This window comes from Aethalodelphis obliquidens, unplaced genomic scaffold (genome assembly GCF_003676395.1).
Source record: "Aethalodelphis obliquidens isolate GAN/ISIS:26980383/991018 unplaced genomic scaffold, ASM367639v1 scaffold5, whole genome shotgun sequence".
Lineage (NCBI taxonomy): Eukaryota > Metazoa > Chordata > Mammalia > Artiodactyla > Delphinidae > Aethalodelphis > Aethalodelphis obliquidens.
The window spans coordinates 61,055,630-61,082,336 of record NW_020837949.1 but is presented as its reverse complement, the minus strand read 5'-3'; the positions used below and the strand labels follow the sequence as shown (position 1 = coordinate 61,082,336).

General features: G+C 37.8%; 1 protein-coding gene across 5 annotated transcripts in view; it reads right to left on the bottom strand.

Annotated features, from left to right (window-relative positions):
- The window catches only part of UMAD1 (UBAP1-MVB12-associated (UMA) domain containing 1), a 271,116-nt gene that overhangs the window by 5,708 nt on the left and 238,701 nt on the right, over positions 1–26,707 (bottom strand). The gene's annotated exons all lie outside the window — the stretch shown is intronic.

Here is a 26,707-nt window from a genome sequence, read left to right as displayed (position 1 = left end):
AAACATACAACTTCTAAGGTTTACCTCTCTGGCAGCAATGGTTATTCCTTTGTTCATGCTTTTATTAATGCTCTTCCCTTTCCTTTACAAATCATTCTTGTCTGTCAGAGCATAATTCCTTGAGGACAAGACTATATCTAGTATAATAAAGGAATTGAGCTGAGCCATGTGGTTTCTTGTTCAAGGTCTCCTGATAAAACTGCCATATGCCATAAGCAGAAGGGGGCTGCTTCATCCACCTGGGCCTCAGTTCTCTATTCTGTGAAATGAGTGGTGAGGGGCAAAAAATGATGATGATGGTGGTGATGGTGACAGCAACTAGCGTACATTGAACACTTTGTGCCAGGCTCCATCTAAGCGGTCTAAGTATATGAACTCATTTAAGTCTTGCAACAGCACTGTAGGGCGTGTCCTATTACTAGTCTCATGTTAAAAACAAGAGAACATTGAGGCACAGAAAGGTTAAGGAAGTTGTCTCAGGTTACACAGCTAGCTAGTCTGTGGTAAAACTGAGAATCAAACTCAGTGATCTTGAAAGTTCTGTGTTCTAAGGTCTTGTACCTTTCAGCCATGCTTTGGGTAGACTGGCTGACTGGATGAACAAAGCCTCGAAAATTTAGGGGACAGTACTGGAAAATATGACAGTTACTAACATAGCATCTTGGCTTAATTTAGAAGGAAAAAACGACTCTACTAGCTTTTACCTTTAGGAAGCAAGGATTGAGAAAATCATTAAGGTGATAGATATTAGACTGAGGAAGGATGGAAAAGGAACTATAACTTAAGAGATATTTATCCCTGGAAATGAATCTACCAGTAGCCTGGATAAACCATGGGGAAAACACCATGGACAGTGAAACAAGATTGTCTATGAGTTGATCATGGGTGAAAGGGAGAGACAGGAAGGTATGTGGGCGTGTACTACAGTATTCTTTCTACTTTGGTATATGTTTGAAGACTTTCCATAATAAAAAGTTTCCAAAATTTAAATTAAGTTAAAAAACACTGTGGACACAGTGTTCCACTAAATGCCTCCTAGAAGGCTCTGAGTATCAGCGGTGCTATATGTCTTACTCCAGTATCTATTTCTTAACCGTTGGCTAGGGTGCCACGTTCCAGTCTCCAAGGAGGCTGCCTGCCCTCTTGGCAGCAAGGGTGAGTGCCATGATGCAGCTGCTGTTGGCATGCTGAGAGTTGGAAGGGGAGAAATTATAAGACAAAATAAGAGTAAGTCACAAAGAAAATGGGAGTCAAAATTCAAGGACCCTACACCCACTAACCCTGATCACTGAGTCCCTAGCTTGGCAGCCAATGGCAGCAGAGGTGGGGGGGTGAAGGCTGAGACAGGTGCATGAGTCCCCCTGCAAAAAGCAGCCTTCTCTCTTAGACACAAAGTCTTTCAATTTTTTTCATTTGCATAATACAATGGGTCTTTAAAGGGAAGAATGAGTATGTTAACCACAATGGAGCAGGAAGAAAAGAATCAATTAACCTTATGGTTAATAGCCAAATTTAAAAATAATACTTCAAATATTATGTTCATAAAGCATACTTGTTACTTTTGTGATTAATCCTGTTCACAGAAATGCTGCTATGATAATATTCTTGAATGTAAGTTCCTTCATATAATCTAGCTTTAATACTTCTTTTTCAAATGAACGTTTGCCCTTACACGGGTGAACATGAGTATACCATGTCAGAATCTTTTTTCATCTCAGGGAGAAAATAAATTTCCTTATCTGTATCATGACAACAAACAAAGTTTACAATTAATCAGCTGTTTTCATAAAAATTATTTCTTTTTCATCAGTTAACCTGTTAAAAATGGGCTGGCCAGAGCTTCCGTGGTGGCGCAGGGGTTGAGAGTCCGCCTGCCGATGCAGGGGGCGTGGGTTCGTGCCCCTGTCCGGGAAGATCCCACATGCCGCGGAGCGGCTGGGCCCGTGAGCCATGGCCGCTGAGCCTGTGCGTCCGGAGCCTGTGCTCCGCAATGGGAGAGGCCACAGCAATGAGAGAGAGGCCCGCGTACCGGAAAAAAAAAAAAAAAAAGGGCTGGCCAGGTTTATCTTGGGTTCCTTACATTCTATTATCTTTGTTTCGAATAATTCAAAGTGGTTTATAGGCACTATTCTTCCCTTTCTTGCAGAAGGGCTGTAAAAATTCATGAGGTTCAATCTGTAAAATCTTCTTAGAGCTTAGGAAAAAACACACTCCAAGAGTACAAGGCACATCACACTTTTTCGTAAAGTCTTAGAAAGATGAAGTCACTTTCCCAGAGCAACAGAAGGTTCGTGGCATCCTTGTGAACCTCACTCTTGGGTGTTTGGAAGCAAGGAAATGGAGGTTTAAGAACAGACTACTACATTTTTCCTGGCACAGAGGCTCCACTAACCGCCATGAAATCTATTAAGGGGAGCCAACTTTGCAAACGCGCTAACTATTTGGAGACTTCATCTACTTAGCCATACCAGACTAAAGTATGAATAGTTTATTAATATGAACATCACCTATATTTGGCATCTTTTAAAACCTCCTGCCTTTTTCTGCAACCCGTGTCTCAGATAAGTAGAGATAAAATAGTGTCCTATAAAAGCAAAATACTGAAGCATTGAACTTTAGAAACCAGCCTTAACCCCAACAGTAACAGAACCTATTAAAAGAACATGAAACCAAGTACAAAACACCCATTTATCACATTCAATTTACATGCAAAGAAGGTAGCTATATGAAGCATACTTCTAGGAAACGAGTTATAGTAAGAAGAGGTAATATCCAGCTCTGGCCATCTATGCCTTTAAATTCTACGTCTATAAATAAAAGACACGTTCCCTTGAACAATAGCCTGAACAGGGAACACCGTCACTTTATCTCCTCAGATAACTATCCATTCTATTTTGGCTTCAGCTGCTATCTGCTTGCATTACATCAGCGTCTCGATGGGGGTGGGGTAGGGGGCAAATCTGAGTCAGAAGCATCAGGGGACAAGAGGTTAGGAAAAGGTGATACAAGTAATGGCACAGTTAAGGCAGTACTCAAGCTTCTTACTTCTTCTAAGAAGTTACTTGCCAATAAATGTCCGGCTAGCTGATAAAAGCCAGAGGATTGGGCCCTTCCACCTATGTAAGTCCTAAGCAATAGTCTCCTTTCAATTGGGAGAAATTATATTGCAAAGGAAGAGACTATTTCCTGTTTTCTGCCAATCCCCACTACCCAGAACAGTCATACCTGCACATGACAAGCACCCACTAAATATTCCGAATGGCACTGAATCTGGTCCCCTTGTTCCTCAGATACCCTAGACTTGATTTTTAAATTAAGGGGTTGGTCCAAAGAAACAAACAAAAGCCCAGAATACTTTACCGCTGATACAGATAAATAAGGCAGAAGAGAGCTGAAATCACTCAAAACTTCTGTGTTCCATGTGACTTGGGCTCCTAGTTCAAGGATACTGCATATTTTGGTAGCAAACTAAGAGGCTAGGTTAGAAAGCAGGTATTTTCTTTGCTCCCTTTTCTTTCTGATTTATGACATCATTTCAGTTTTCATTTCTTTTGTTTCCTTATTTGCTCCCCTTTTCTCTTCTTTCTTTTTTCCTCAGTGTTTCCACCTGCTCAAGCTTCCTGATGCTCCCATCTTTCTTTAAAAAAGAAAAAAAGTTCTCCTGACTTCCTCTTTTCAGAACTCCAGCTGACTGTACGTGAAGAAGGAGAAGCAAGCCGGCTGTCACTTGCTTCTGTAATCTGTTCCATGTATTCTTGGAAAAGTGGCTTCACTAAAGCCAGAAAATCTTCTGTACTAGCCAACTGGAGTGGGGGAGCAGTGGGAAGAGGAAAGAAGAGCATTTTAGGAAATGAACCTGGAAGAAACAGTTGTTCAATGTGGGATCCTGTTTCATACTGGTTTTGAAAATACAAAGGGCTGTTGCAGTGATTTTTTAAAAAAAACATTTAAAAAGTTTATAAAAATTCGTGATCTTTAACCTTAAGCAGTCCAGACATCTCCTATTTTCCCAGTAAGCCTCCCCCATTCGTTCTTTACAGCACGGATTTCACCCCTTCTCTTCTCTCGCCCGACATCATCACCTTCATCCTTGCTGTCAGCAGGTGGTTAGCCTCCTACTTAATAGAGAAAATAGGAACCATCAGCTGAGGATCTCCTCTACCTGCTGTATCCAAAAGACTTATCTAAATTTGAACCCATCTGTGCTTTCCTCCTGCCACAGAGGGCAAGTTGCCCTCCTCCTACCCAAAGCGAACCCTTCCCCAGTGCTCCACGTTCATCTTGTCCCCACTCTTCAAGGACATGGCTTCATCAGTCAGAAGCTCCTCTAATTGCTCATCTTTCATATAATCAGTTCACCATTTACAGAAAATTCTCCTCAAGTCTATATGGCCCATTGACATCTCACCCACTGAACTCCCCTCCCACACTATCTTTCTACTTTGTTTCTCAGCCCGGCTGAGACCATTGCTGACACTGGCTATCTGCTTCATTCCTCACCCACTGCCATCTGCCTCTATCTCTGCCCCTCCACTGCCACTGATTTCTCCAAGGTTACTCATAATCACTCTTTTGCTAAACTCAGACGATGACGTGAAGTGCTAAACTTACAGGACCTCTTCGTTGCACTTAAAACAGGTGACTCTTTGAGTTTTTATTTCTTGTTAGTTTTTCCTTCTGTTTTTTTGCCTATTTCTGAAATGGTATTTTCCAGGGCCTCATTTCTGTTCCTTTATTCTTAGTCTCAACACACTTCCCTGCATGAGCTTATCCATATCCAAGGTGCCTACTGCCCTACTCCTCCACCCAAAGTACATAAGTATGTTGATACATATGTGTGTGTGTACACACACACACACACACCCCAGTCTCGAACCCAGCTTTCTATCTAGAGCTCCTAACCCATATGTTCAAACCCTATTATACATTTTCTTTCAGATATTCAACAGGGATCTTAACTCAGTGTGTTCTAAACCTTGCTCTCATGTTTTCCCTAAGTCTACCCCAAACCTAATGCTCTCCTAATAAATATTTTCTGTATTGGTGAAGAGTACTAACACAGTTGCCCAACACAGAAACCTGAATTATCTTCGACTTCTCTTTCCCTCTCACTTCCTCTATGCAGTAAATGACAGAGTCCTACTGACTTTGATGTTTTTAATGTCTCCCCAAGTCCATCCATTTCTCTTTAGGTCCACTGTCACTCTCTTAGTCCAGGCCACCAGGGCCTCCTGCTGTGAGTGTTACCAGAGCTGCCCCCTATACTCCATTCTCCCTATCACTGGTGATGTCTAAAACCCACGCTGTTCCTTGCTTAAAACTCCTCAATGCCTTCGGAGAAAAGCACAAATTCCTTATCATAGCATATAAGGTATGATCTGGCCTTGCTCATCCCTCCAGTTTCTTTTATTACCGTTCTCTAAACTCTTTACTCCATTTAAATGATTGCTGTTATCCAAACATGCCAGGCTCTCTTTTTAGCTCCGAGCCTTGTCTTATTTTCAATTACTTTTGCCTAAATTAGGACATCTTTCTCTCTTTTGCTACTCCCTTCATCTTGCCTATAGGATGCACTTCAGGACTCTTTTAGAAAGATTTCCCCAACTAACTCCTCAAACCTGGGCCATGTCCCTGTCTGTGTGTTCCCTTAACAGTCTGCGCATACCTCTCTCACAGTATATATCATAGTGGAATCGAATTCTCTGTCACCATCATAAAACTATAGGCAGCTCAAAGCCAGCGACAATAGATTTCCTCTCCATTTCCCTAGCAATCAGAGCAATGCCTGGCTCATGATAGGTGATCAATACATGTTTAGTGAATGGCTAAATAATTTAAATTTCTTCATATTATGTTAATCCTGGATTTCTGCATTTGTTTGTTTGCTCCTAATAAGACTTTATCACCTCTTTTCCACAATATCACTGACATGTGATACATGTCAGACAGAACTTAAAACTAGTGGGAGACCCCAGCTACATCTATTTCTTGAAGAAAGAGATGGGTTGTTCTTGACTTGCCAAATGAACCATTTCACATATACGTCTTCCAAAGGAAGCTCAATGTGGTCCTGCCACAATAGAGATGAAACTGTTTGGGAAACATTTTTACCAGAGACCTACCTTTCTTTCACTGAGAGAAGGACAGAAGCTAACCTTAGCTACTCCAAATTCCCCTTAATCAACTGTCTTAGTCTGTTCAGGCTGCTTAGACTAGGTAGCTTATAAACAACAGAAGTTTATTTCTCATGGTTCTGGAGGCTGAGGAGTCCAAGATGAAGGTGCTGGCAGATTCAGTGTGGGGTAAGGCCTGCTTTCTGGCTCACAGACTGCCCTCTTTTTGCTGTAACATCAAATGGCAGGAGGGTCCAAGGAGCTCCCTGGGGCCTCTTTTATAAGGGCCCTTATCTCATCTATGAGGTCTTTTACCCTCATGACCTAATCACCTCCCAAAGGCCCAGCCTCCAAATACTCTCACACTGGAGATTAGTTTCAACATGAGAATTTGGGGGGGATGCAGTCAGTCTATAGCTTCAACCTGCCTTGCTTAGGAGCCAGTATTTCTCCACAACTATGTGGTACAGTCTGACGGAGCTGCAGGGGAGCCTGTGCTTGGGGGAAGGGGTATGGGGTACAGGGCCAGCAACAGGGCAGCAGGACTAGGTAAGCAGTGTAAGGGGAGGAAAGCCTGAGAGATGACAGCTGAAGAGGTGGGTAGGAGAGGGGACGGGGAGGTAAATGCCATTTATTTAGTTTCTGTTCACCTCTGTTAAAGAGAAAAGCCTCTTTCTTCTTTGGTTTCCATAAAGACGGATTTTTCTTTAAGCACCCTGGCCTTCTGCCCACCCCCTACTCCTCCCCAAGGAGGTAGAATGAGTTACCTGGTTGGTGGAAGATAGCCAAGGATCCATGTTTCTAGATGGGGGAAATTGAACCACCCAAGATCCTGAGGCCTGGGGAAAGTCTCTTTCTCCTTCTCTCTCTACTTGGACTAGGGGAGACAAGTAACCTGGGTAAGAGTGTGTGCTGTGCTGGCTTAAACTTTCCCCACAGTCTAGACGTGAGTTATTGGGACCCTGGAAGTCCATTTTAGCTGTTACACTAAGCTGCCTCCTCCAACCTAGGCTCTATCAGTCAAAAGGGTGAGCGCCATCTTGTTTCTCTGTTTGCTGGCTCTTTGGTCTTATTTCTCCATTGGCTCAGGATGCAGGTGAGGAAAAGCAGTGCCCTGTATTAGGACGTTAGGACCCCACCGATTTCTACTTCCCAAAGCAACTCCATGTACAGTAAAAAAGAGAGGCATCTTAAACACACCGAAAAATAGAAACAAACCAGCAAAAACAAAGTCATGCAGCTATGAAATGATCTGGAAATTTAAAACATAACAAAGTAGGGCTTCCCTGGTGGTGCAGTGGTTGGGAGTCCGCCTGCCGATGCAGGGGACACGGGTTCATGCCCCGGTCTGGGAAGATCCCACATGCCGCAGAGCGACTGGGCCCGTGAGCCATGGCCGCTGAGCCTGCGCGTCCGGAGCCTGTGCTCCGCAGCGGGAGAGGCCACAACAGTGAGAGACCCGCGTACCGCAAAAAAAAAAAAAAAAAAAAGATGTTAAAATATAACAAAGTAATGGTTTTTAAAACTTATGTGCCCTATAATACTCTATGAAACAATTTATTGGTATGATTTTATCAGTTTCATAATTCAGTTAAATCTATGAGATCAGAAAAGTTCTAATCAGAATCTTGGAAAAATGGCAATTAATATTTGCTTAGTGCTTTACATGGTTTTTGAAGTTGTCTCACATACGTTATTTCACTTGAGCCTCACAACCCACTAAATCTGATTGGGAAGCTATTGTTTCTATTCTCATCTTCCGAGGCTCAGAGTTTAGTGATTATCTAAGGTCACACCACTACAAACTGACAAAGACTCGTACTCAGGGTCTCCTGACTTAGAATCTGATGTTCCCACTCCAATATAAAGGTCATCATCAAGAGAAATAATTTTAAAGTTTACCTGTCTGGTTGTTTTATTTTTTAAAGAACTTAAATTTAACAATTTCTCTATGCACAAGTGTTTTCTGGAGTAGAGGATGAAGTTCCAAAAATACAGACTGTGCCACTCTAGAAACAGCATTTAAAGTAACGGTTCAGCTAAGCATCTTATTACTAGGTTAAATCTATCAAGCTGGATAAAAAATGTAATAGCTTAGAAAACTGCAGCATCTGATCACCGCCAAGGTTACACAATGGCTTAGGCTTTTGTGCACAAATTCTTCAAGCTTGTTATGCACACCACAGTTTTGAAGAATTTGATATCGCTTATTAGTCACACTGGAACCTACTTAACTTCTCATTTACATAGTTTTATTTATTTCAAATATCTATTCAACTTCTTCAGAATGCAATGCAACAAGATCATATTTTTTCTAGGTAATTTCAAAGGAAAACAATGAAAAGTGATCTTGCACATTTCCTCAGCACACTGAATATTAATTTCATTGTAATGATTTTCATTTTGTAAAACAATAAAGTACTTCAACTGCATATATAATCAGAAAGAAAATGGAATACTTTTCTATTTTTAAAGCTGGTAAGAGAATATAAATCTATATTTGTTTTTATATAACTAGATGTTTAAATGTATATCATTAGATGTTTATAATTAGATATAAAAACAAATGTTTTATACTTATATAATATTGATTGAATGGAAATAATACCATAGGATACTAGTAGGAAATACAAAAAGAAAGTAAATATAAAAATATTAAGTAATAGCTATATGCTGGCTTTTTTGGCATGTGCTTTGATGAAATGAACATTTAATAAATGTATAACCTAAGTATAATATACATTTTTAAGAACATTTAGAATTTAATCAATTCATGTTAAGGTTGCTGTTTGAAGACAGAAAGCTAATCTGTTTTGCTGCCCTTTTAACTGCAAAATTTATATTTTGTCATTGTTTTACCATTATTATGTAAAAACATGATTTTTAGTATGCACTTCAAATTGTCATGTTCATAGCCAGAATTCAAAGACAATTATCAGTAGGATCTCATGCTCACACTGCATATAAACATCTTTCTAATCTCAGGAAACAAATAATTCTTTAAGAAATAGAAAAATACTAGTTAAGAAAAGCCTTAGTTTCTTTGTAAATTGAATTTGATGTGTGGAATGGTCCACACACTTGAAAATACTATGGTTGGTGAATACACAATTGTACGTTTTCACATACAGATGCAAGTGAAAGAGAAATGCATCATACCAAGTTGAGTACAGAAATTATGAAGGTAGGCTAATTAAATTCCACTCAGAGGGCATTTGAGTGATAGTGTTACCTAGGTGTGCTGTACCTAACCCAGAACTCCACTAGAAAAACAGTGTTTGGAAAACTGAAGAGGTGAGCAGAAAGCTGTGTCACTTGACTTTGGCTCTCATTTGCAAAAAGGTTATATTTCAAAATAGAAGATGGGGCTGGAAAAGTAAACACAGCTGTGTTTTCTCCACCCCAGTGTGAGAATGAAGGGGCTCCTAGGAGTGGCAGGAGGCTAAGTCACTGCTTGGTGCACACTCAGAGCCCCAAATAGAATGCTATTATTTCATTTTATGGCTAACTCAGGATAGTATTTTTTATTGTGGTAAAATATACACAACATAAAATTTATCATCCTAACCATTTTTAAGTGTATAATTCAGTGGCACTAAATACATTCACAACGTTGCACAATTAACACCATTATCCATCTCTAGAACTTTTTTATCAGCCCAAACAGAAACTTCATTCTGCTCTTGATAATAAGAAACAAGCATTTAGGAGTCAAATACGAAAAATACAGGCAGGTACTAATCTTTTAATAATTCACCATTATATTATTAAGAACTCTGACTATATTTTCTCAGGCCAATGAGTCCACAACAGAGATGAAATCCTATATATCTTCAATAAACACATGTAGGAAAATTATTATTATAGTATTCATATTATAATTAGAATAACAATAAATAAGATAAAACATATTAAAATTATCTTGAATGTCAGTACTTGAAAAAAGGCAAATTAAGTTGTACGAGCTGAACGTTCGTAGAGAATCTGAAAGGTACTTCAGAGCACTGTCAAGATTGCTGGTGTAGGTTTGTTGTGGGGTATTTTAATCAGAAGTATCTCTAGGAAATCTGGAGAGCTGTGTTCATTAAGGTTTTTTTGTTTTACTCCCATAAATAGTAAGGTAACATGGTAGAATTTTCCCAAAGTTAAGTGGCAAAATCTGATAGAAGGGGTATAAGAAAGATGTATGTGCATGAAAGAAAGCAATTCATTGGAAGTAAGAATGACTGGTTATCAGCAGTGAAAGTGAGAGTACAGTCCATCTGCTAAGTGACAGAAATGGAAGATGGGATGTGATAGGAAGAGCGTCACACAGCTCCTTTTTGGCCACCAGGAGACTTTACCATGGATCAACTTGGTTTTCACGATTGCCAACCCAGGGAGCAGAGAGGCCTCATGGAGGGTGGGAGGAAGAAGTAGCACCATGTAAATCTAGGACCCAGCTATTTGCATGGTGGTTCTTGGTAATCTGAGCACTAGTTTCCAAAGATCTAGTATTTCACCAAAGTTTCTAGGTAGTCAATTTTCAGAACACAGTACAGATTTTCCTTTAGCTTTCTAGAAATAATTCCTATGGCTTCAGCTGCCAAAGTGGCCTAAAAATGAACACCTGTAATTTCCAAAAGTGTTCTTAAATGTACAGATTCTACACTCAGAATCCAACAGAGCTCTGTTTTCCCCTCCTAGGCCTTTTTTGCAGGTGAGTTGATGATGGGAATTCTCTGAAGAAAGTAGATAATTTATGGCTACCCATGAGGATGGAAATAAGGGTTTAGATTATGAACTCTGATATATACTAATAAGTAAACTATATTAGTTACTAGTGACTAATTATATTAACTTCATTTTGGTTCAGTCCTAATGTTCTAATAGTGTACTTATGTCTACTACCACAGATAGTTCACATTTAATGAGCACTTATTTGCCAGTCACTATTCTAAGTTTCATTTAATTTTTCCATTTAAGAGATGGGAAATACTGAAACGCAGAGAATTTAGTCTAACTCCAGAATTAGACTTTTAGCTGTTATTCTATTCTGCCTCACAAGTACAACACAGTCTAAGGAAACATCACTTTGTGCCTTTTAAAATGTGGTGTAATTGCTTCTAAAGACCAAAAAAGTATCTTCTCCTTCAGAAAGGGTTGTAGGATACTGTTCTAATAATCATACTTTCTTTTTCTTTCAAAACAAAAACAAAAGCACATGGGATGGTAAGATACCAATTAAAGAAAAGAAAGGAAAAAACATTGGGTGTTGTATTATGTCTCATTTTTATATCTAGCTGGATACGCTAATTCTATGTGGATCTTAGAAACCCTGAAATTATAGACTCTTCAGACTATTTTAATCCCTAAAAGCACTGTTGTGAAGCCTCAGTAACATATTTTTAAAATAACATTTTTACCTTAACCAAATATATTCCGGTTAAATTTAAGAACCTAAAGTAACCACATACTGTCCTTTGTTCAATGAAGATGACTCTTCCTGAAACACACCCTCTGTGGTCAGTTTTCCACTGACAGGGACTGACTGCATTCAATTGCCCACATTTCCCAGCTCATGGCACTTGGTGAGCAACGGCAAAAAGGTGCCAGGTGGCTGGAACCTGGGTTGCAATTTGTTCTCAGGAAACAGAGAAGATACGTTGCCTTTAACGGGCCCAAACACATGATCTGGGTCTACTTAACATTATTCTTGAACCAACTATGCTAAGAGATTATATCACAGGCAAGAGAAGAGAATGAGAACATTTCCGGGACTCAATATAGTTGCAGACTTCTGGGTGGACCCTTAAATGCAGAAAAAAAGGGAAGTACATCATCACTATTTATGCCCAAAGTAGCACAAATAAAAGTGGTGCTTTCATGCTCAAAGTGCACAGTTGATTTTAAAAAGGCCCACGAGTGCATTTTTACTTCCTATTTATTCAATTGCTTTGAACTAAAACCTAAACAAAAATTGATTAAAGTGTTGTAGTTCAAAATAGAAATTTCATGGTGATTGCTTGAAAAGATCTGGATCATCAACTAGAAAAAGTAAAGCAAATCACAAGTTTTAAAAACAATTTCAAATTACTGAGTAGCTAATCACTGAGAAGAAAACAAAGAATATTTTCACTTGCACAAAAATTTACCCAATTTATGCTACTCCTTCAGTTTTCTTTTCCACAACCCAAAAAAGTTAATCTGTTTTTGAAAAGAGACCGGGACAGACAATATACATAAAGTGTATGCTTTTTGTTGCATGAGGTTTGTACTGTCTCTTAGTATGATTTACATGAGCTTAGGGAAAATCAATTAATGTCATACATCACATCAATAAAATAAAAAATAAAAACCAATATCATCTCAATAGGCTCAGGAAAAAAATGTGAAAAAAATCTAATACCCCTTCATGATAAAAACACTCAACAAATTAGGAACTGAAGGGAACTTCCTCAACCTGATAAAGGACATTTACGGAAAAGTCAAGCTAATATCATACTTTACGGTGAAAAACTAGATGCTTTCCCCCTAGGATTTTGAACAAGACAAGGATGTCCACTCTTACCACTTCTATTCAAAATATTACTAAAGGTTCTAGTCAGGGTAGTTAGGCTATCAATAAACAACAATAACAAAACAAATAATAGATAGCATCCAGATTAGAAAAGAAGTAAAATTATCTCTCTGCACACATAACATGACCTTATTTATAAGAAAATCTAGGAAACCCACCGAAATACTATTAGAACTAATAAGTTTAGCAAGGTTGCAAAATGCAAGATGAATATACAAAAATCAGTTGTAGTCATCTGTAGAATCAATGCTATCCCTATTAGAATCCCAGCTGATTTCTTTGTTGAAGTTGACAAGCTGATCCTAAAATTCATATGGAAATACCAGGTATCCAGAATTGCCAGAACAATCTTGAAAAAGAAGAACAATGTGGGAGGACCCATACTTTCTGATCTCAAAACTCACTACAAAGCAACAGTAATCAAGACAATGTGGTACTTGCATAAGGATACACATATATATTAATGGAACAAAAAGTCCAGAAATAAACCTGTGTGTCATTGGTCAACTGATTTTTGACAACAGTGCCAACATCATTCAATGGGGAAAGAACAGTCTTTTCAACAAATGATGCTGGGATGCACAGTCACATATAAAGGCAAATTGGACCCTTATAACACACCACATACAAAAATGAACTCAAAATGAATCAAAGTCCTATAAGAGCTAAACTATAAAACTCTTAGAAGGAAAAATAAGGGCAAATCTGCATGGCCTCAAATTTGGCAATGGATTCTTAAATATGACACCAAAGCACAAGCAACAAAAGAAAAAATAGATAAATTAGACCTCATCAAAACTGTAAACTTCTGTGCTTCAAAGGACACTATCAAGAAAGTGAAAAGGCAACCTGTAGAAGGGGAGAAAATATTTGCAAATCATGTATCTGATAAGGGATATGCATCTAGAATATATAAAAAACTCTTATAACTCAATAATTAAAAAAGATAACCTATTTGAAGAACAGAAAAAGGATCTGAATAGACATTTCTTCAAAGCAGATACATGGCCAATAAGCACGTGAAAAGATGCTTGACATTATTAGCTGTGAAGGAAACGCCAAAAAACCCCCCACAAAACCCTCAAGATACCTACAGTGAAACACTTCACACCCATTAGGATGGCTATAATCAAAAAGTCAGATGATAACAACTGCTGGCTAGGATGTGGAGAAACTGGAACTATCACACATGCTGGTTGGAATATAAAATGGTGCAGATACTTTGGAAAACTGCTTGGCAGTTTCTCAAATGTTTAAACAGAGAATTATCATAGTCCCGGCAATTCCACTCCTAGATATACACTCAAGAAAATTAAAAACAGGTATTCAAAAAAATACTTGTATATTTTTATAATAGCATTATTCATAATAGCCAAAAGGAGGAAACAATCCAACTGATGAATAGATAAACAAAATGTGGTATATCCACATAATGGAATATTATTCAACAATTAAAGGAGTAAAAAGAAATGAAATACTGGTACATGTTTCAAATGGATTACCCTTGAAAACACTATGCTAAGTGAAAGAAGTGTCACAAAAGACCACATATAATTCTACTTATATGAAATATTCAGAAGAGGCAAATCTATTGAGACAGAAAGTAGATTAATGGTGAAAATTTCACCTTTACTTCCAATAGATCAAAGCTACATCTTCAAGTAAAAGGAATACATATTGGTCATAGTGAGTGTTTTTTATTTTCTTGAACCCTCAATCAGACTCATATAGGAAACATTTTCATTCTTTTGCCAACGTATTTTTGAAAGTCATAAATCTATACTCATTTTAAAATTTCATCTAAGCAGTATATAATATTTAGATAAACTTGAAAAAGGAATATTTGAGATTCTACTATATCTAATGCACTTAAAAAACACTAACATCTTTATAAGTTATTCCTCTACACTAATTACCATGGCCCAATTCCTTCTCTTCATTTTACTGTTAGCTTCATTGTAGTAATAATCATCCTTAGATACATGAACTTATTGAACTTATGGAAGAAAAAAGTTAAGCTCTTCTATTAAGAGATACCCTTCTATAAAAATTTACCTTTCAAGTTTAGTAATTATAAAAATTTGTAATATATTTGTATTGTTTTGATTGATTACATATTACCAATAATTAAAATAATAATTCAGAAGAAATTTTCTAACACTTGGCCTATGGTCATAGTAGATATATATATACACACACACATATATATATATTTAATTTATACCAATATTTTTTGTTGCTAAGAAATATGGTATAGTAATCAATAAAAGACCTTCAAGATAAAGGATTAAACTCAGTGGACAGAAATCTGAGTTCAAGTAGAAAAAGGAATGATGTAAAATTTCTGATTGTTAAAGAGCCTGTGCATGTAGTTTTTAGATGGATGATGTCATGTGGCAAATTGCTATGGGACTTCAGTTTCATTGGACATACATGAAGGAATGATAAAATAGTTTTATGCTTAAATGTCAATATTTACAATATGTGGGAAATCCCATCCTTTGCAACTGTTAAACTTATGATAGAAAATTTTTATGACATCTTAGTATAAGGAGGTACATTGTTATTAGACTTCTTTTAAGAATAACTGGTCTAGGGTATATATACAAAATTGTTTTCACATTTGAGAGATTTTGCCAAATTGCTCTCTAGAGTAGTTGTCTAGACTTATACTGGCTGTGAGCATTTTCTTTTTCATACACCACCACCAAATCTTGGTGATTTTCAGGTTTTTTAATCTTTCCCAATCTGAATGAGAAAAGGTATCATTTTAATTTGCCTTTGCTCCCCAGTTCTAACACTCTTTGCTTCAATTTAATGCTTTAAGTCTCATCTTAAATACTATTTCCTCAGAGAGACCTGCTCTGTCCACCTCATCTTAAAGTAGATCCTCCCAAGTACCTCTAGCTGTTCTCTATCTCATCGCACGGGTTATTTCCTTCACTATACTTCCAATGACCTGATGTAATTTTATATATTTGCATATTTTATTTATTTATTTATTGCGGTACACGGGCCTCTCACTGTTGTGGCCTCTCCCGTTGCGGAGCACAGGCTCCGGACGTGCAGGCTCAGCGGCCATGGCTCACGGGCCTAGCCGCTCCGCGGCATGTGGGATCTTCCCGGACAGGGGCACGAACCCGCGTCCCCTGCATCGGCAGGCGGACTCTCAACCACTGCGCAACCAGGGAAGCCCTATTTGCCTATTTTATTTTAGATTAGTTTTTATCTCCTACTAAAATGCAAACCCTGTGAGTCAGAGCCCCTGTGCAGTCAATTGTATATGTAGTACGTAGCAGAATACCTGGCACACAGTAGACACTCAATAAATACTGCTGAATGAATGAGCGTTTCTGGGCTGAGTAAAGGACTGGTGTTATCTTCCACCCTTCCTTCAGAAGACCTCCCACAATCCACTGGGACCATAATCCCTGCCTCCTGGTCTTCCCCTTGGCTACACTCCTTAATTTTATTCAGGATGAACTCCTATGTGCATAACCGCCACAAATGCTTTTGCAGTGAACTGTGTTGAACTGTAGAAAAGACAATATAAACATACTGGATAAGGGCTCCCCAGCTATGTGATCTTGGAAAAGTTGCTGTATGTTTCTGCACCTTGGTTACTTAATCTTCATGTCTCAGTTTCCTCATCTGTAAAATGGAAATAAGTGAGCCTACTTAGTGAGATGCTGTGAGAAATGAGTAGCACCAATAAAGCTCCTTAATATGGTTCCTGGAACACAGTAAGTAAGGACTCAGTAAATGTTAGTTATTATTTCCTTGCCAACTGTAATGAAATTTGAAAATATAAGTTAAGTCTACCTGCCACATTCAGTATTATCCTAAATATCAACATAAGGGAAATACGTTAAGAAATCCAAGTAATATAAAATCTAATCATAACTTGAGTAACAGGTAGACTAATATCACTGTAAGAATCTGGCATACGGAGTTTTTCAAAGAACAAGAGAAATTATTTGATTATCCTTGCAAATTGAGAAAGTAGTATAAATAGGGCTGGCAGATATGACAGACTTGCCAGGGTACATACAGCTTTTTAAAAACCTTTCCTTCAGAAATACAGATAATTGACCTAGTAATTTTAAAAGCAGTCTTTACTTTCTAGTTATCTTTTTCATTAAGTTTGATGACTGGATAATAAAAGAGCCAATAACAATTTTTTTTAACATCTTTATTGGAGTATAATTGTTTTACAATGGTGTGTTAGTTTCTGCTTTATAACAAAGTGAATCAGCTATACATATACATATGTCCCTTTTTTTTAACATCTGTATTGGAGTATAATTGCTTTACAATGGTGTGTTAGTTTCTGCTTTATAACAAAGTGAATCAGTTATGCATATGTTCCCATATCTCTTCCCTCTTGCATCTCCCTCCCTCTCACCCTCCCTATCCTGCCCCTCTAAGTGGTCACAAACCACCTAGCTGATCTCCCTGTGCCATGCGGCTGCTTCCCACTAGCTATGCACCCTACGTTTGGTAGTGTATATATGTCCATTGACACTCTCTCACTTTGTCCCAGCTTACCCTTCCCCCTCCCCATATCCTCAAGTCCATTCTCTAGTAGGTCTGCATCTTTATTCCCATCTTGCCCCTACGTTCTTCTGACCATTTTTTTGTCTTTGTTTTTTTAGATTCCATATATATGTGTTAGCATACGGTATTTGTTTTTCTCTTTCTGAGTTACTTAACTCTGTATGACAGTCTCTAGGTCCATCCACCTCACTACGAATAACTCAGTTTCGTTCCTTTTTATTGCTGAGTAATATTCCATTGTATATATGTGCCACATCTTCTTTATCCATTCATCTGTCGATGGACACTTAGGTTGCTTCCATGTCCTGGTTATTGTAAATAGAGCTGCAATGAACATTTTGGTACATGACTCTTTTTGAATTATGGTTTTCTCAGGGTATATGCCCAGTAGCGGGATTGCTGGGTCATATGGTAGTTCTATTTTTAGTCTTTTAAGGCCAATAACAATTTTTATAATGATTTCCTGGCTGCCAAACCCAAGTGGTAGAAACAAGGCAGCATTCCAGTCAAGATTTCACCAATTTCTCCCTTTCCCTTCCTGTAACAATGCTCAGAGAAATAACTTCTAGCAAGCATTTCAGTAATAGTAACCTTTATACAGCATATCCTCTATGGTCATTTTTGAGACCATCAGAAATGTCACTTGACTTTGCCTTCCTTGATGGAAGTACTATATTTGGTACTGAGTATAATTTTAACTAACCTGCGAACATTTTAGATACTAGACCAACTGCTGATGTAGGAACTAGAGACTTCCTGGAGTGAAACCACACATTGAACCCAAAGACCAAATTCACGGGAATGAATTAACAATTGCCAAAATATATTCTCTTTTTGGAAAAGTAATATGTCACTTTATCTTGAGATGGCAAACTGAAAAACAGACTGACCATAAGGTAGGAATAGTGACTCCATATATAACTCCATAAATAACACAGAGACTTGTCAACCTGAAAGAGGTGTCAATTAATAATAATATTAACAAATGTTAAAAATAATCATTAAAAGTTATATATCAGATAATATATTATTGGATCTAAAGAGCTTCCAGTGGTGCCTGAAACTTTCCAGAATTCTCTTCCTCATTTAGTAATAAGTTAAAAAATTCCTCATTGGCTTAATTCATATTGGCTCAAATACATCAAAAGATGATTACCAACTAAAAACACTTTAAGAATTCTGAAACTACATGTAAGAAAACCAAATGGCTTTTTTAAAAAATTATTATTTATTTATTTAAACATGTATATACTGCAATTTTATTACAATCGCACAAACGAAGTTAGCATGTAGGAAATTTAAATGAAACAGTACTGTAAAAATAGCAGAGAACAAAAAAATCTAAAAAGGAAGTACACCTAAAGCATGAGAATTCAACATTCATTAGTGTTTCATCTTCAGATTTGATTGACACTTGATGCTTGCAAAGTTTGAAACAAACTTGGAGATCATGGTGACTACTGAGAAGAGATTTCAGCAACAGCACTAAGATTTGTACATTCAGTTGGTTTGCAATTGACTTGTTAGCCAGTTACATAGTGTATAGTACAGATTTGTCACAGGTCAGATCACAGCATTGAAGGAAAGAAGTACCTTCCTGTAATTAGAAAGGATTCCCTAAACTGCACTCAGCTTAAGACATCTAATGTAGAAACCAAATGGCTTTAAGAAATTTGGCCACATGGGTATAAATAAGGACCTTCATTTCTGGAGTTAAAAAATGTGCATTCTAATTATAAAAATGACAAAGGCAGTATAATACAGAGGAAAAGAAATGATTTAGGAATCAGAAGATCAACTGCATTCATCTATTTAAAAAATATTTGGGTCCCTATAGTGTGTCTGGCACAATGCTGGGCAACAGACAGAGTGGAGAATAAACAGCCATGGTGCTGCTCTGGTGAGGATATTGGGTTGGCCAAAAAGTTCGTTTGAGGTTTTCCGTAACATCTTATGGAAAAACCCAAACAACTTTTTGGCCAACGCAATAGTACAGAGGGGAAATTGGGCAAAACACAAGAAAACCAACTATGGGAAGTGTTGGTTGCAAGAATGGAACAGCAGGCAATGAAAAGAAATGGGATGGGTAATGGGCACAAAGAGGAGTAAGATAATGAATGCTGACTACACCTATGATGAAGTATTTTAAAGTGAAAAACGTTTAAACTTACGTGACTCAATTGCTATTCTTAAATGTTAAAATATTTGAAATTTGGGAACAATTATTATTGAAAATTATTTGTTGCAATATTCTAACTCTCAATACATATCAAATTTTAAAATCTAATTCAGTGTTATGATGGTATCTGGTATAGTTACCAAAGCATAACCAAAGATTATCAAAATTTTACCATGATTTTGAAAGGCTAATTTAAAAGAACCCTCCTATTTGAGTGAGCTTGTTTTTTTGTTTTGTTTTGTTTTTTCTTTTGAGAATAGGCCAGTAGACAAATAAGTAGTGACCAGTAAGATAAGAAGGATATTGGCATGTCTAGTGCCGTTTTAAAAAGTTGAGATATAATGAACCTATAATATTATATTAGTTTCAGGTATACAACAAAAGAATTATTTGTATATATTGCAAAAAGATCACCGCAATAAGTCCATTACCATTATCACACAGTTGCAAAAATAATTTTTTTCTTGGGATAAGATCTACTCTCTTGGCAAGTTTCAAATATACAATAGAGTATTGTTAACTATAGTCACCATGCTGTACGTTACATCCCCAGGACTTATTTATTTTATAACATGAAGTTTGCATCTTTTGACCATACTCCCAGCAACCTCCACCTCTGGCAACCACCAATATGTTTTTTTTGTTTGTCTGTTTGTTTTTTTAGATTCCACATATAAGTGAAATCATATGGTATTTGTCTTTCTCTGCCTGACTTATTTCCCTTAGCATAACACCCTCAAGGTCCATCCATGCTGTCACAAATGGCAAAATTTCCTCCTCTTTTATGACTGAAATATTCATATATATAACATTATATATAATATTTTATATATATATAAATACACACATATATATAAAATACATATGTATGTCTCACTTTTTTTTATCCATTCATCCATTGATGGACACTTAGGTTGTTGCTTCCCTTTCTTGGCGACTATAAGTAATCCCACAATAAACATGGGGGTACATATAACTTTTTGAGCTAGTGCTTTCATTCCCTTTAGATAAATACCCAGAAGTGGGATTGCTGGATAATAGGGTAGTTCTATTTTTAAAGAACCGCCATACTGTTTTCAGTTTCTTTGCTCTAACTAAAGGGTTCAGTGAAGACTTCTAAGGATAGACACTTCCTCCTATAAAAGAGTATAAGAGTCACAAAGAGCTGGTCTCACTGAGAAGGGCACTGGTCGCTTTACTACTTACTACTATAATAAGATGCTTTGTGACTTAAAAAAAGCAAGTCACTTAATTTCTATGAATTCTATTTGATTTTCTTATCTCTAAAATGAAGGGGTTGGATTAGAGGATCTTTTTAGATCAGTCCTGTTAAACAGAAATTAATGAGAGCCATTACATGTAATTTAAAAATTTCCGCTTGCCCCGGTAAAAAAGGAAAAGGAAACAGGTACAATTAATTTTTAACAATATATTTTACTTAACCCAATATATCTAAAATGTCAGTTCGAAAAACAATATAAAAAAATTAATGAGAAAATTTCGATTCCTTTTTCCAGACTATGTCTGTGAAATCCAGTATGTATGTTACACTTAACAGCATACAATTCAGATTCAACACAATCCATATTTCATGTGCCCAACAGCCACGTGTGTAGAGGCAGTTGTAGAAGTCCATTCTCCAATAATTTACGTAAAATGTTTCAGGAGTATTTCACTATTAAAAGTAAGGCACACCAGCAGAAATCAGGCTTAATGAAATTAGCTATCCACACAGTGTGGTTTAACAGCAGCACTGTAAAGGTCCTCAACTGCAGAAGCCTGAAAATCTACCTATGATGGGCATTCCTTTGTAGTACACAGAAATCATCTGTGCTTCTCAATGTTTTACAATATAAATCGTAGAAAGATAACAAATTGACAAATTAAGCATTATGTAGTGCAAATTGAAAATCTTTTTAGAAGCATATGGGCTGTAAGTAGCAAATTAAAGGGTCCTTAATACTTGGTGTGGATGTGAGTTTTGAGTTTTTCATATTAGTTGGATCACTAGCATCTTACATGACTTTGGGGGAGTAGGGATCAGAAATCTGTGGAGGGTAGATGCCTGAGAAAAATTTTACCTACTTATGATTTAGCCTTGCATTCGTATACTCTAACTTTACTGGGAACTTACAGCCTGAACTAAAATAGGAAAAATATAAAAAGAAAAAAAAATTCAGACAGTCACTTGCTAGGTGGAGTCACACCAAAAGAAAAGCTGTCATTCTGACCTGAGCATCAATTAATGATAGCTGTGGCAGAGTGAAATCGGGGAAGGAATTACCACCAGAAGTCAGTATTGTAAAATGCCCCTAGGCTCCTCTAAGAAGAGGTATTAACAAGACACATTAAAAGTTATTGATAGAAGCATAGTTAGGCAAACCACTTTAAAAGAATCAGGTCCTAAATGACGAGTGAAATTTAAACCTTGAGCTGCACCTTGACAGGAGAAATGGTAGGACTGTGGCATGGAGCTTACTGAAGGCAAAAATCTGCACGGCGCATAATTTGTGCCCTCTCATCAACCGGTTCCCACACCTTGAGATTCACATGAAGATTCTGCAGGAATCGTATCTGCAGGTGACCACATAATGAATGTGTGGGGAGGTTATGCCAGCCTCTTGTTAAGAGGAAGGAGGACAAGGAACCAGAGTGGTCACCAAAGCAACTTCAGCCACATGGGTTATTTTTAAAGATTTATTTTTTTTTAAAATTTTTGGCTGCGTTGGGTCTTCATTGCTGTGTGAGGGCTTTTCTCTAGTTGTGGCGAGCAGGGGCTACTCTTTGTTGCGGTGCACAGGCTTCTCATTGCAGTGTCTTCTCTTGTTGCAGAGCATGGGCTCTAGGCACGCGGGCTTCAGTAGTTGTGGCGCACGGGCTCTAGAGCGCAAGCTCAGTAGTTGTGGCACACAGGCTTAGTTGCTCCATGGCATGTGGGATCTTCCCGCACCAGGGCTTGAACCCATGTCCCCTGCACCGGCAGGCTGATTCTTACCCAGTGTGCCAACAGGGAAGTCCCCAGCCACACATTTTTATTCAGTCAAGTGGATGGAGGCTATGAATTTAGGATAAGGATTCATGTCATTACATGAAAGCATTTACTCCCTCCCACGGGCAAGCAGGAAAGGATGCTTTTGTCATAAACCAAGAATTAGTATCTCAGTTTATTCTTGTTAGCAAAGCTCTATGTTAAACTTATAAAATATTATGTGTGAGGGAGGGAGAGACGCCCTGCTAATTTTTGAGATTGGAGGTAGGAATGGTTTGGGGGGATTACAGAATTTACATTACTGAGCCTGGAGCATGTTAGCTGTTCAAGTAATGTCAATTCAGTAAATTGTGGAAGTGGGATTGTAACCTAGGTCAGTCTGGCCCCAAAGCTGGAACTTTTTTTCCTAGATGGAAAAGATTTTATCTGAGAATCCCGAGGTGGTAAGAAATCCTTACTGCAGAAAATACAGCAACCAAGTTGTAATAAATCTTCCTTCCTTTCTATACGCTCTTAAGGTTATCTCCAGCCTACTAGTCCCATGTTCGTGAACAGGTTTAAACTCAACTGAAATATATGGCACAATAAAACGTTAGGTTATATTAAATATCACAACTATAGGCAGTTTACTTGCTCTCCTTTCATTTATTCTCTAAGTGTAAGAACAAGAATAGGACTCTTAATTGCCAATCCATGCAGAGACTGGTTGAATGAAACAGGGGTGTACAGATGTACATAAAGCTCTAGAAGGAATCAGTAGAAAAGTACTCTAAGTTCTGAGAATCTTTCATTTTAAAATAAGGTTTACCATTCCTCACAGAAGAATCTGCCAGATTATAAGCAATCATTTTAGTTCTAGAAGCACCCACTAAGCAATTGATCGGGCCAAGAATAGACAAGTGTGGGCCCTGACAGGGATACCTACATGCTGAAGCAACTGACCTTTTACAAATTTTGCAGTCAAGTGCTCAACCTTAAAAGCAGGGGCCTTAATATGGCATCTTGTGTTTTTCTTAAAGTGGCAAGGAGACTTTATTTAGTTGCTGCAAAGTAGGTTCACTAAATAGGTTTTGAAATGTGTGCATCCAGACTGCTGTTTGAAGGGCTGGCAGTATGGGATGGGCCATCTTAAACATAGTCATATGTGAGAAATGGTGAGATTCTCCACTTGGCACAGATGTGGGTGTCCCCACCTTTCACTGTCACAGAACAGACTGCAATAGGGTTTTGGAACTGCCTTTATACCTCAGAGACTGAGAGCTCTGGGAGGAAATGGACCGTGTCTATCTTGTTCATAATTGTATTCTATCTCCAACCCTGAGAACCATGCCTGGCAAAGAACAGGTGCTTAGGAAATATTTGTTGAATGGGGGAAAAAAAGAATTTCTCAAGGAGGCTAAAAGACACAACAATGGACTTCCAGTGACCAAGATTTCTGAAGAATATGTATTGAATGAGAGATGTACTCTTTATATTTTTTTTCCCTAGGGTAATAATAGCTTTCTTCAGATAGTGAACTTTCTTCTCAATAAAATATTCACATAATAGCAGTCCAAAAAGTCAAAAGGCAACTTGATTTGCTTTACTATATTTTACTGAGCACCATCAGAAAAATGCCCACAGGTTATCAGAAAGCAATACTATTTTTCTTTTAGACCTTAATAAAGCCTTCTAAATTTTTGATGGCTCACAATAAAAACTTTTAAACGTCCTATTCTTATGCCCATATTGGTAATGCCATATCATGTTTTAAACCTGTCTAGGTCTTGGTCATGCTTATCAAAATAAATTAAGGTCCATCTTTTAGACTAGAAGTACAGAACCTGAATGATAATGAAGACAAAAACCATTACATGTAGCAATTTCTAATTTATAAAGTATTCCACATCCATAACCTCATTTGCTTTTAATAGCAACCCTGTGAAGAAGCCAGAGAGAGAGAGAGTTACCCTCATTTTACAGAGTGAGAACTGGAGCTCACAGAGCTAGGTCAGTGTCACACAATTAGTCAATGAAAAGTTGGCAATTTCAGGTGTGAAATAAGGACAGAAACACAGCTGAAGTACTTAAAAGATGACTGATTTATAAAACAAACTTTGGTTATTCTACTGTCTTTGCTTACCTAACATACCCAACAGAGACGCTGTACAGGAATGACATTCTTTACTGGAAAGGATCATTATCCAGCCTTGTCATCACTACTTTTGCTTTATAGACGGCCATGGAGAAAACTGTATGTCTTCCTCTATCAGGTGATAGGTTTTTAGATTAGCTCTTTTATTTACTTGTAACACAAGCTGATAAGAACTATCATGGAGGACAGAGAGGATTGGGAATAAAACATAGGAGGTTATGTCTCTTTATAGCAAGCTAAAATCTGGTTGGATATAGAGGGACAGATGTATCTCATTCTTCTTCAAACTAGAATAGAACTAACCTGGAATGTTCCAGTTGGGAATGTTTCCCAATTCTTTCTTTGACATTATCTTTTGTAAGGTGCTTGCCTGCCAGCTTTCCTGGTGAGCCAGTGAATCTACATGAAAACATGCTTTTGTGTGCAATAACACAAAAATAAGATTATTTACGTTACACTGTTAGTTTGTACCTAGTATTCTTTGCATTCTTTAGTGAGACTACATCTTGATGAGTCACTAAGTACTTACAAGTACACATTAGCTTTATTTATTTATTTTTAAAGATTTTTTTGATGTGGACCATTTTTTTTAAAGTCTTTCTTGAATTTGTTACAATACTGCTTCTGTGTTATGTTTTAGTTTTTTGGCTGTGAGGCATGTGGGATCTTAGCTCCCTGACCAGGGACTGAACCCTCACCCCCTGCACTGGAAGGTGAAGTCCTAACCACTGGACCGCCAGGGAAGTCCCTACATTAGCTTTAAATAGTACTGCTCACCCTGACTGATAACACTCTCCCTTTGTGGAGGAAGGGGCAAGACTGTAAAAGATGCACGTAAAGCAATTTGAAAACATAAAATACTAGTGTTGTATGTTTAATGTCTGTCTCCTCTCCTCACTCCCAACTCTGCGACAGGAACGCTGAAACACAACTAAGGCTTTTAGGTTCCTATTAGTGGGGCAACACTCATCAGCTTGTCTTAGCCTTTAGGTTTAACGAGAGAAAATAAGGTCTATTAGGCAATTATTTGGCTCCCAGGGCAGGGAGTTGCATCCAACTCCCGACCAGCTGGCTTCTGATGCCTGCGGACTGCCAAGTCAGGCAATGGTGGGATGGAGCTCCTTCTTGCTTTAGTATTACTCTGGAAGGTCAATTAAGAATACTGCCAGCTCCTAGGGGTTTTTTTCCCCAAACTCTATTAGGAACCCTTCTTGATGATCATCTAAAACTAGTGATTTTTAACCTTTTGTAAAGACCCTTTGAGAATTTAATAAAAGATCTGGACTCTTCTCCCTGGATAATACTACTGCTGTTGCTACTGTCAATAATAATGATAATAATAATAACAACAAAAATAATAGTAGAAACCGTTTATTGAGTGCACACACTATAAGAAATGACTTGAGCTAAGTGCCTTTCAAGGAGACTGTGATCCTCTGAATCATCCCTCCTTCCTCCTGTACTCCCCCAGCTAACCATACTTTTCTCTACCATTTCTCTTATGATCTTTCTTGGCGATGCCAACATTTATGTAGACTCGTGGTTCTCAACCCTGAATGCACATTGTAATCACATGGGGAGTTCTTAAGAAATAGCAGCTCCCTGGAAACTACACATAGAGATCCTGATTTAACTGTTCTGGGGAAGGGCCTGGGCATTGATCGATAGTCTTTGAAAGCTCCTCCGATTACGTGCAGCCAGGATTGAAAACCATGAATACACAACCCATTCAATACTCCATCCTTTCAGTTCCATGACCTCTAAAATCCTTTTTGTTCAACCACAGCAGCCGTGTACTTCCATGGTCATCTTAGACCTTGAGATTAATAATAAAAATTCTAATTCCAGAACTCTATTTCATGCATCGCACACGTTCACTACCACCTCCTAACAATCTACTTCACACACTCTAGAAGCTGTAACCTGGCAATTCAGTGACCCACAAAGATAGCCAAGCCACTTTTTCATTGTCCATGATATCATTGTATCTTTTGCTTCTTTATCCAGCATGGATTCTGTTTCATCACTGTAATTATTTCATTGTACACACCTTCCATTGCCTTGTTTGTTCCTACCTAGTTTTTATCTAGAAAAACCTCAAGCCCAGTTAAACCCAATTTTATGCCAACTGCAAACCTGCATGCACTTGAGTAGCTGGATGTGGGTTGGAGGAAAG